This window comes from Anomaloglossus baeobatrachus, chromosome 4 (genome assembly GCF_048569485.1).
Source record: "Anomaloglossus baeobatrachus isolate aAnoBae1 chromosome 4, aAnoBae1.hap1, whole genome shotgun sequence".
NCBI classification, from domain to species: Eukaryota; Metazoa; Chordata; class Amphibia; order Anura; family Aromobatidae; genus Anomaloglossus; species Anomaloglossus baeobatrachus.
The window spans coordinates 642,008,227-642,019,754 of record NC_134356.1 but is presented as its reverse complement, the minus strand read 5'-3'; the positions used below and the strand labels follow the sequence as shown (position 1 = coordinate 642,019,754).

Genomic DNA, 11,528 nt, shown 5'->3' with positions numbered 1-11,528 from the left:
GTCTGTCCCACGAGGAGGTCTTGCATGGGGGCAGCCATCTTCGTGTACCCCTTGATGAAGCGACGGTAATACCCCACCAGGCCCAGAAACTGCCTCACCTCCTTCACCGTGGTCGGCCTCGGCCAGTCCTGAATGGCGGTGATTTTATCAGGGTCAGGGGCGACACCCTCTGCGCCGACCACATGCCCTAGGTACTGCACTTTGGGTTTCAGCAGATGACACTTTGAGGGCTTCAACTTCATCCCATATTTGGCAAGGGACGCGAATACCTCGGCTAGGTGCTCCAGGTGGGCTTCATATGTCTGGGAGTACACAATCACATCATCCAGGTACAGCAGGACGGTCTCAAAGTTTAGATGCCCCAGACAACATTCCATCAGCCGTTGGAAGGTTCCAGGGGCATTGCACAGCCCAAACGGCATGCTATTAAACTCACAGAGTCCCATAGGGGTAGCAAATGCAGTCTTCTCCCGGTCTTCTGGCGCCACAGCTACCTGCCAGTATCCACTGGTGAGGTCAAGGGTGGAAAAGTAATTAGCGGTTCTCAGCGCAGCTAGAGATTCTTCAATGCGGGGCAGAGGGTAAGCGTCCTTATGTGTTATCTGGTTAATTTTCCGGTAATCCACACACATCCGCATGGTGCCATCCTTCTTCTTAACCAGTACCAACGGGGCGGCCCAGGGACTACAGCTGTCCCTAATAACCCCTGCCTCCTTCATGTTCCTCAACATGTCCTTGGCACATTGGTAGTGTGCAGGGGGAATAGGCCTGTACCTCTCTTTGATAGGGGGATGCTCACCGGTGGGGATATGGTGTTGAACCCCTTTAATCTGCCCGAAGTCTAGGGGATATTTGCTAAAAACCCGCTCATACTCCCGTACCACCCGGTATACCCCTTCTTTGTGATGTGTAGGGGTATCGTCTGTGCCTACGTGTAGTTGTCGACACCACTCGTCTAACTCCCCTTGGGATGGGTGAGTGCTGGCAGCAGGTGGTGAGGTTGGGGGAATGGCCTCGTGGATGGTGTGGGGATCCAAGGTGAACAACTTGGCAAGGGTAGCGTACCGGGGAAGCCTGACTTCTTCCTCCCCGCAGTTCAGCACCCTCACGGGCACTCTCCCCTTTTTTACACCCACCACCCCTCGGGCGGCCATTACTGTGGGCCAGTGCTCAGAGGGTATGGGCTCTATCATGGCGGGGTAGTCACGCCCCTGGGGCCCTACCGCTGCCCTGCACCAAATCATCATCTCGCTCCTGGGAGGCACAATCAAAGGGGCAACATCCATCACTCTCACCCCACCAATCTCTCCTCCTGTCGAGTTCACATGTTGGCGGTACATTAAGGCTCGGATCTCATGCTGCACAGCTCTCTGTCGGCTCCCCGCCGCCGTGGCGGCCAGCTGCTGCAGTATGGTCAGCACGTCACTCATACAGTGCTCCATCACGTTGGACCCTAGCACTACCTTCGGGTTATGATCACTGGGTTCATTCATTATCACAATCATACCCTGGTGTTGCAGTTCAGCTCTCCCCACAGTCATGGCCACTTGTTTGTATCCCACTTGGGTCAATGGGAGCAGTGGCGTAACTAGAGTTGGATGGGCCCCGGTGCAAAGTTTAGACCTGGGCCCCCCCTCCACATACACAGACACTTGGGGTAGGGGATAATGACACTGACACTCGGGGTACAGGATAATGACGCTGACACTTGGCTCTCACCCACAGCACCCTGAAATCCCTCTATCAGCACCCAGCTTTCCTATGTTCTGATATTTATCTTGTCCTCAGCACCCAGCTTTCCCATATCAGAGCATGAGAAAGCTGGGTGCTGAGAGATGTATATCAGAACATGGGAAAGCTGGGTGCTGAGAGATGTATATCAGAACATGGGAAAGCTGGGTGCTGAGAGATGTATAGCAGAGCATGGGAAAGTTGGCTGCTGAGGGAAAGAGCCTTTTTCCCTCAGCACAAAACATTTCCATCCCATACTTGTATCTTTCTCCCCCCTGTATAAAGTTCTCAAAATACTATAACAGCCCCCACATAGCCTTCCAAATAATTGTATAAAGGGTCCCACATAACCCTTCATATATTAGAATGCAGATACATAGCCCTCCATATATTATAATGCACCCCCATAATCCTCCATGTATAAAGTAGCCCTTCAATTATAATGCATTTCCCATAGTTCTCCATGTATTAAAATTCACCCCATAGTTCTCCATATATTATACTGCACCACATAGTCCTCCATTTTTTATAATGCACTTCCATAGTCCGTGTATAAGGTAGCCTCCATAGTCCTCCATATATTATAATGTAGCCCCCATAGTCCTATATGTATTATAACACAACCCCATAAAACTTCAGATGGTATTATGCAGCCCCATACTCCTCCATGTATAATTTACCCCTATATTCCATGTATAAGGTGTCCCTTCATTTTGTATTAAACAGCCCCCCCCGACCTCCATTTTAATGCAGCCCTATAGACCTTCAGTATAATGCAGCCTCATAGACCTCTATGTATATTACACCTCTATATTCAATGTATAAGGTGTCCTTCATGTTTATTATGCAGCCTCACCAGGCCTCCATATATAATAATGCAGCCAACCTCTCCAGGCCTCCATGTATAATATAGCAGCCAGCCTCCCAGGCCTCCATGTATAATATAGCAGCCAGCCTCCCCAGGCCTCCATGTATAATATAGCAGCCAGCCTCCCAGGCCTCCATGTATAATATAGCAGCCAGCCTCCACAGACCTCAATGTATAATAATGCAGCCAGCCTCCCCAGACTTCCATGTATAATAATGCAGCCAGCCTCCCCAGGCCTCCATGTATAATAATGCAGCCAGCCTCCCCAGGCCTCCATGTATAATAATGCAGCCAGCCTCCCCAGGCCTCCATGTATAATAATGCAGCCAGCCTCCCCAGGCCTCCATGTATAATAATGCAGCCAGCCTCCCCAGGCCTCATGTATAATAATGCAGCCAGCCTCCCCAGGCCTCCATGTATAATAATGCTGCCAGCCTCCCCAGGCCTCATGTATAATAATGCTGCCAGCCTCCCCAGGCCTCCATCTATAATAATGCTGCCAGCCTCCCCAGGCCTCCATGTACAGTATCATGCAGCCTCCCCACCCCAGGCCTCCATGTACAGTATCATGCAGCCTCCCCACCCCAGGCCTCCATGTACAGTATCATGCAGCCTCCCCACCCCAGGCCTCCATGTACAGTATCATTAAGCCTCCCCACCCCAGGCCTCCATGTACAGTATCATGCAGCCTCCCCACCCCAGGCCTCCATGTACAGTATCATGCAGCCTCCCCACCCCAGGCCTCCATGTACAGTATCAGGCAGCCTTCCCACCCCAGGCCTCCATGTACAGTATCATGCAGCCTCCCCACCCCAGGCCTCCATGTACAGTATCAGGCAGCCTTCCCACCCCAGGCCTCCATGTACAGTATCATGCAGCCTCCCCACCCCAGGCCTCCATGTACAGTATCAGGCAGCCTCCCCACCCCAGGCCTCCATGTACAGTATCATGCAGCCTCCCCACCCCAGGCCTCCATGTACAGTATCAGGCAGCCTTCCCACCCCAGGCCTCCATGTACAGTATAATGCAGCCTCCCCACTCCAGGCCTCTGACCACCATGTACTCACTTATATATATATAAAATAAAAAACAAGTACTCACCGCTCTCCTCCTTCCACTGCTGCTCTGTCCTGACGTCTCCTTGTTCCACTGCCGCTGTACTCCCTGCTCTCCTCCTTCCACTGCTGCTCGTCCTCCCCTCTCCTCGTTCTCCCGGTGCTGCGGTCGGCGTCCTCCCTCCCTACGCTCTGTGCACTCAGCACAGCAGTCGCACAGGAGTGACGTCACCGCGCAGGCACAGGGGGAGAATGATGATGCAGAGCGGCGCCGGCCGCTCTATGCTTCATTATTACTGTGCGCGGTGACGGGGGAGGGGGGCCCCGGTGCCGCCGCTGACATCGGGCAGGAGGGCCCGGTGTCGGGGGCGGCAGCGGGTCATATAGTGGGCGCGTGCACTGTGACAGATCAGCGCAGCTTCTCTCTCACTGAGAGGAGCTGGCTGCTGATCTGCCGGGTCCCCGCGGGCCCCAAACCGCCCGGGCCCGGTCGCGATGGCGACCGCTGCGACCGCGGTAGTTACGCCACTGAATGGGAGTCCATCAGCGGCAATCAGTGTCATACTGGCATCTGGGGGAGCCAGCTCGTCTTTTCCCCAATACCGTTGATACAGTGTGTATGGTATGGTGGTTACCTGTGATCCAGTGTCCAGCAGAGCCATCACCGGTATGCCATCCACAGCCACGGGGATGATGGGCCGGGCCCCGATATACCGGTCCCGCCAGTCTGGGGGGCCATGGGGTTCTACTCCTGAGGATTGGCCCGTGGCCCCAGGGGTTGCTCGTTTAACGGACACCGTCGGAAGTAGTGGCCGGGTTTGCTGCACCTGTAACAGATCGGGGGTCCATTCCGCGAATCATTAGCCCTTCTACGCTGCATCCAGGGGACGTCCTCAGGGCTGTCGGCGAGCTGCATCTTCACCGGGGCCTGGGATCTGGTCGGAGGCTGGAGTGCGGCGAGGATCTTAGCGAGGTCCCCATCCATGCGGCGAACTTGAGCAGCGAGCTCTTCCATCGTTCCGCTTGGGGCCGCAGGCACTGGAGGTGCTGATGGGGTAGGGGCCACCACGACGGGAGCAGTCTCAACCGGCCACGGGGCTGGCTCAGGGGCTTCAAATGCGGGGGGTTGCAGAGCTTTGATGGCCCGTTCCTTAAATACGGCAAAGTCCACATCAGGGTGTTCTAGGGCCCACAGCCGAAGCTGTTTGCGGTCTTCTGAGGACTTCATCCCCTGCACAAACTGCTCGCTTAACATTTTGTTACTGTCCACACTGTTGATGGTGTCCACCCGCTTCAGTGTGCGGAGTGCGGTTTGTAGGCGGAATGCTATCTTCGGGCCGTTGCCGGCATTGATAGAACTGCATCCGCAACTCGGCCTCGGTATGGGTCTCAAATGCAGTCTGCAGCTTTTCAAATATGGTGGCTACAGAGGACCGGTCCCCCTCAGCCCAGGTCTCCGCCTCTTGCTCCGCCGCGTCGGTTAGCTGCCCCAGCACTAGCGCTGCACGTTGCTTATCAGTCAGGGGGTACAGTTCTAGTAGCGGACTAAGTTTTTTCTGGAAAACCTGCAAGGCATCAGGTTTCCCATCGTACTGCGGTAGCCAGGCAGCTCCGGGCACATAGGGCAAAGAGAACGGCATCACCTGAGCGAGAGCTGGGGCCATGGTGCCCCCCGCCAGTGTGGCCGGGACCTGGGCAGGCCCATTCCCATCTACGGGTGCTCCCGCGGCTGCGTCCGCCGCTCTTCCAGCGGCTCCGTCGGGCGCGGACATCTTGTTTCCATCCCTCTTAGTCTCTTTCCGGCTCCTCCTCTATAGGGGCGGGGCTTTGGCCTTAGCGCCTCCACTACACGAGGACTTTTTCGCGCCCAAGATGGCGGCTTCGGCAAATTTTCAGCCGGACACCTCCGGCAATAACAAGGCGCACCTCTGCCCAACGGCAGAGCGGTAGGATCCTGTTCGTGATGCCAAGTTGTCGCGGGCGGAGGAGGGGACGCTGCGCTCTCCCACTGCTCGGTGGCTCGAGCGGTGGGCCGGATCCCGGGGACTCGAGCGGCGTTCCTCACCCATGAGTGAAAAGGGGATTGATTGTGGAGATTTATTGTCCGTGACGCCACCCACGGTTGTGGTGATATTGGTGACACCACCGCTGCTCTGGACGGGGATCCCGGAAGCGGTGACAGGGAGCAGCCAGGATGTTAGTTCTCCCCTCCATGGGTAGGGGGCTGGTTGTCCCGGGGCCCGGTGAGGGGGTAGGGATGGATGGCAGGCGGGTTACGGGGCCTGATGAGGTGCAGAGTCGCGGGGGCAGCGCTGGGCCGCACGGCACGGTGGTACTCACTCAGCCAATGATGAGGACACAGTTCTCGGTAAAACACACAGCTGGATGGACGGGTCCCACAGGCGGCTGCGGTGCTGTTTCTCCCGGTAGGTTGATGGTGACTGCCTTTCCCTGCACCTATGTACGGTAGATGGTTCCAATGGGTTCCCACCGGTAACCCGCTCCCCAGCTTGGATATGGGCTGGAGGAGCCCCTTTTGCCCGCCGGCTCTGGCCCTGAGAAACGGTTGCCTTGGCGGTGGCGGTGTTTCCCTCTCTTGGTTGGACGGTTGCCTTCTTTCGGGACTTGGCTGCTGGGAAACCCAGGAGGTTCCCTTCGCTAACGGATTTGGCAAATTCACGGCGACTCCTAGCCTTGCCGGGGTCCGTAAGCCCCTGCCAGATGGTGCTGACTTCTCTTCGTGTACCGGTCCGGTTCCACCGGGCCACCGCCCATCCACGGTCCTTACGGTAAACTCGGATAGGCCACTCCTGCAGACGGTCACCACCGTCTGCCAACCTTACTGATCCGTCTGGGCCACACACCCGGACCAACTTCAGTTTGCTCAACTGCTCCTTCCCTTCCTTCCACTTTCACTTCCCTAACTGAACTCTCTGCTTTTCCCGCCTCCAGGACTGTGAACTCCTCGGTGGGCGGGGCCAACCACCTGGCCCACCCCCTGGTGTGGACATCAGCCCCTGGAGGAAGGCAACAAGGGTTTTAGTCTGACTTTGGTGTGCCTGACCGGGAGTGTGGGGTGTGTTGGCGTTGTTCTCTGTGGCCCCTGGCTTGTCCAGGGCGCCACATATACCTATGATTAAGAATCTTTTCCGAAACGCGTAAGGCGAGACGGGAGCCGTGTGAGGCTCGTATCATGGGATGTGTGTTTTAATCTTGTACGTATTGATTTTCAATAAAGGATGACAACGTTTTACAGAAAGAACACGGTGTTGGACTTCATTTATAACTTTCTCTTGACAAGTTGTAGCCGGCCAAGTCCGTACACCCATGGGATCTGTGGATATCCTGGTGAGTTTCCTCTCCCCCATCTTTTTCCTATTAGAATTACAAAGATATACACTGAGTTGTTGTTAAAATGCCAGCACTATTTGGAAGTCTATGTGAGTAACATAGGCCTTGGGCCTATGTGCTACAAACAGTAATTTATAAAGAATGTTATAACTTTTCTAAACTCTAAAGTCTGAGCAACTGTCAAAAGGAGGTTTTTGCATTCATTGCTAACTGTCCCGGTGGCATCAGGATCTGTGGGCACTACAGATTCTGGCAATCTGCCTGCTAACGTCTCTAATGTCTGTGATCAGCGTAGGGAGACACATGCGTCAACCCACAGACTTGAGTTTCATAACAATACTTTTCATATCTTCTAGTTCCTTCATCTTCATGTACTTTTTTACAGTCTGTACCTGTATAAATTCTGGCTAGCGACCGGTCCACGCAGCTGGTTTTGAATCCCAAAAAACACCAAAAAGGAGCCAAGACAATTGATATGTGCACACACAGAATGTGGAGAGCCTTCCTCATAAAGATGGCTGCAGCCAAGGTGCAAGATGCTGATGTCACAGCCACTCAACCTCCACACTAGAAGGGAGGGGCGGCTGCTCAGCATAAGACATGCACACTAATAAGGCTTGCACTAGGAGCCCATCATATAATGAGTGAAATGCACAGTGGCGTCAGTTTCTGGGGTCATTTATAGGTTACAGTTCAGACACTGTGCAATTCACTCATTATATGATGGGCTCCCAGTGCAAGCCTTATGAGTGTGCATGTCTTATGCTAAGCAGCCACCCCTCCCCTCTAGTGTGGAGGTTGAGTGGCTGTGACATCAGCATCTTGCACCTTGTCTGCGGCCATCTTTATGGGGAAGGCTCTCCACATTCTGTGTGTGCACATATCATTTGTCTTGGCTCCTTTTTGGTGTTTTTTTGATATAGTTCTTTGTGGTTTTTCTAACTAATCTAGTGTAGGGACTCGCAAGTGTGAGAATCCTTGACGAACGGATTGCGAGCTTACATATTTTGGGCCAAAATCTAAACTAATATCTCACTATTTGAGGTATGGCACATTTTATCCATTTTTGCAGGATGTGTGTGGACCTTTTGAATTCAGGTGGTTAAATGGTGAGCCTGTCATGTGTTATGTACTCATAGTGATAACTGACCCGCATGGACCTGGTGTTGTGCGTCATTTATAGGCCATTATTCAGACACTGTGTGTCTCGTGTATCCGTGCGAGATGCACCTATATAGTGCTGTTTTGCCCGCCTGACCTGGGTTTCTGGCGTCATTTATAGGTTACAGTTCAGACACTGTGCATTTCACTCATTATATGATGGGCTCCCAGTGCAAGCCTTATTAGTGTGCATGTCTTATGCTAAGCAGCCACCCCTCCCCTCTAGTGTGGAGGTTGAGTGGCTGTGACATCAGCATCTTGCACCTTGTCTGCAGCCATCTTTATGAGGAAGGCTCACCACATTCTGTGTGTGCACATATCATTTGTCTTGGCTCCTTTTTGGTGTTTTTTTGATATAGTTCTTTGTGGTTTTGAATCCCCTATTAAGTCAATGGCTGGACCATACTGTAAATGACAAGCTTTTCTCCCCCATTCACCTTTTGTGCCCCCCTCTATTCCCTCATAGAATGTAAGCTTACGAGCAGGGCCCTCCCTCCTCTCAGTATCTTAATTTTGTTATTTTGTATTGTCTCATATTGTCTTTACATGTCCCCTCTGAATTTTAAAGCGCTGCGGAATATGTTGGCTCTATAGAAAGAAAACGTATCATTATTACAATAGTTAATCTCTGCTGGGCTGCTTGTTAATCTCCTTTGATCACATGCTGTGGGGGAGACAGTCACATTCGATCCGCTCCTATATATGCTAGCTGGGCTTTTGCATTTAGGCCAGCTATAGTTAGTCTATACTGGTCTGGTGAGGTGTTGAGATCAAGACTTTCTGGTGATTGTAGTATTTTATTGTTGTGAGGGGTTGTGATGTTAAACCTTGTTGTCCTTTGCTGCCTTACTTCTCTTGCTTTTCTCCTTGGTCTGTTACTGTTTGTTCCTGTGTGTTTGCAGTATGTCTGAGTTCTGGTTTTCCCCTGTCTATCTTTATCTTTGTTGCCATCATATTCCTGCCCCTTCTTTCCACTGGGGGAAGGACAGATTAGCTCTGGACAGGAGAATAGCCAGGCATGGGACTCATTAGGGTTATTCCTGAGGTTAGGGATAGCCTAGGCTCACCTAGCATGAGGGACAGTATAGGAGCCCCCTGTCCCTCGCTATCCTGCAGTCACACCATGACAGTAATATTCTGTCACACTGCATGCACTTGGCTATGTAAATCATCAATACCCACTGCTGGAGACTCCCTTTGCAACTGCTAACAAATAATGTCTTGGATGTGCTCAATGGGACAAGTTTGGAGGTACTGCATACCATGATAACATGTTTAAATACAAAAAGTTATATTTTATTTTTTGATGAATGAACAATACTATTCCATATTACTTTGGCCATTTTTCTAGCTGCTGCTATGACTTCTTTGTTCCTCAGGCTATATACAAATGGGTTTAACATCGGGACCACAGCCACATAAAGCATTGAGAGAATTTTGTCTTGTTCCTTAGAATCTCCAGACTCAGGTTTCAAGAAAAGGAAGATACTTGGTACATAGAACAATATGACAGTAATGATGTGAGATGAGCAGCTAGAAAAAGCCTTAAGCCTTCCCGTCGAAGAACGAATCTTTAAAATTGTGGAGATGATTCTTACGTATGAGAGCAAAATAGACATAAATATAAAACTACCAAAGGTATCTTCAATGGAGAGGATCATTTTCACACTCTTTGTGTCACTAGAAGAAAGTGCTATTAATGGTAATATCTCACAAAAGAAATGGTTTATGGTGTGAGAATAGCAGAATGATAATTCAGATGTCATTAGAGTAAACATTATGGAATTCACGGCACTTAGACTCATGTAGGAAGTGGCCAAAATAAAGCAAACTTTCCTCGTCATGATCAAAGAGTAACGGAGCGGAGAACAAATGGCCACATAACGATCATACGCCATAGAGATTAGAATGTTGTGTTCTGTATAAGATAGATCCTCTTGTCGTCTGTTAAAATGATGGCCAACATCTTTGGTAGAATAGTGGATACGTAGATGACGTCAACAGAAGATAGATTACACAAGAAGAAATACATGGGGGTGTGAAGTTGGGGAGCAACACAGACGAGAGCAATGATAATCAGATTTCCCACCACTGCTAGAAAATACATGAATAAAAACCCCATAAATAAAAAAATTGCATTCATTCTGGAGGTGGAGAACGGGGTCATGTAGAATTCATTCACCGTACTGATTTCACAGTTATTCATCTTGAATATCTGGAATACAAGAAAGGAAAACAATATTCAGTAACCTTTTAATTTTTCCATCTCCATAGCCATTTGAGGGCTTGTTTTTTGGGGGACGAGTTGTACTTTTCCATGACATCATTCATTTTATGGAACTTGGCCTTATGGAATCTGTTGTTACAAAGCAAGAATTATATTATTTTCTTTCCAATATCATTCTTTTTTTCTGATACGGCGCTTTCAGATGTTTGCTCCGGTAAAGAAATTGACTTTCATTGTAATTGGAGGAATGTTTAAAAGGATCAATAAAGCACCAAAATTACAGGTGAAACCTAACAGACTTTTATTGCCTTTTGTTTCACCCTTCAAATCTGGAAGATTTTTTCTTTTTGTGCTTTCATTTCCCTCTGGTCCTATTTCCAAGAGCCATAACATTTTTATTTTTCAATCAATATTGCCATTTGATGGCTTGTTTTTTTGTGGGACAAATTGCACTTTTGAATGACTCTATTCATTTTATGGGAAAAAGTGGGGAAAAATTCTACGTGAGTCAAATTTAAAAAATTGTGCAATAAAACATTTTTTTTTTTTTTTTAACATGTTCACTAAATGGTAAAACTGACCTGGCAATATGTTTCTACAAGTCAGTATGATTATGCCCATACCAAACATGTGTAGTTATTCTTTTATTTAAAGGGGTTGTTCACTACTTGGACAACCCATTCTAATTTCCCATGTTTGCCCCCATAAAAATAAAATATGCATCTTCACTAATTTTTAATAAATTTTGGCCATAACAGGTTAACACTAGAAGTCCCAGAAATTTTGAGCTCCCCCCTGAAGTCCCGAAAGAGGGTCAAATGACCCTTAGTCCAAACTGAATAGAACTAACTAGAAACTAAATGGCTAAACTCAATGGAAAACAACAACCTCCTGTGGTGCGACTGTAATGGCCTTAATTACAGAACAAAAGACGGTGATTATAGGATGTTAGCTAAAATCCTTCAGGTCATTCGATCCGTGTCTGGGTTCCAAAGATAGAAATGTTAAATGACCTCTCTCTAGGACATCTAGTGTTAAATGGTTTGTCTCATCAAGACAAGTACAATTGTCTACATACCGTATTAAGGCACTCTCACATCATTAACGGAAAACCCTCTGTTTTTGCCAAAACCTC

The 11,528-nt window shown here is 49.7% G+C and overlaps 1 pseudogene; it reads right to left on the bottom strand.

Annotated features, from left to right (window-relative positions):
• Positions 1-9,455: 9,455 nt before the first annotated feature.
• Positions 9,456-10,372, bottom strand: LOC142302756 (olfactory receptor 1G1-like; annotated as a pseudogene).
• Between the last annotated feature and the right edge of the window lie 1,156 nt (positions 10,373-11,528).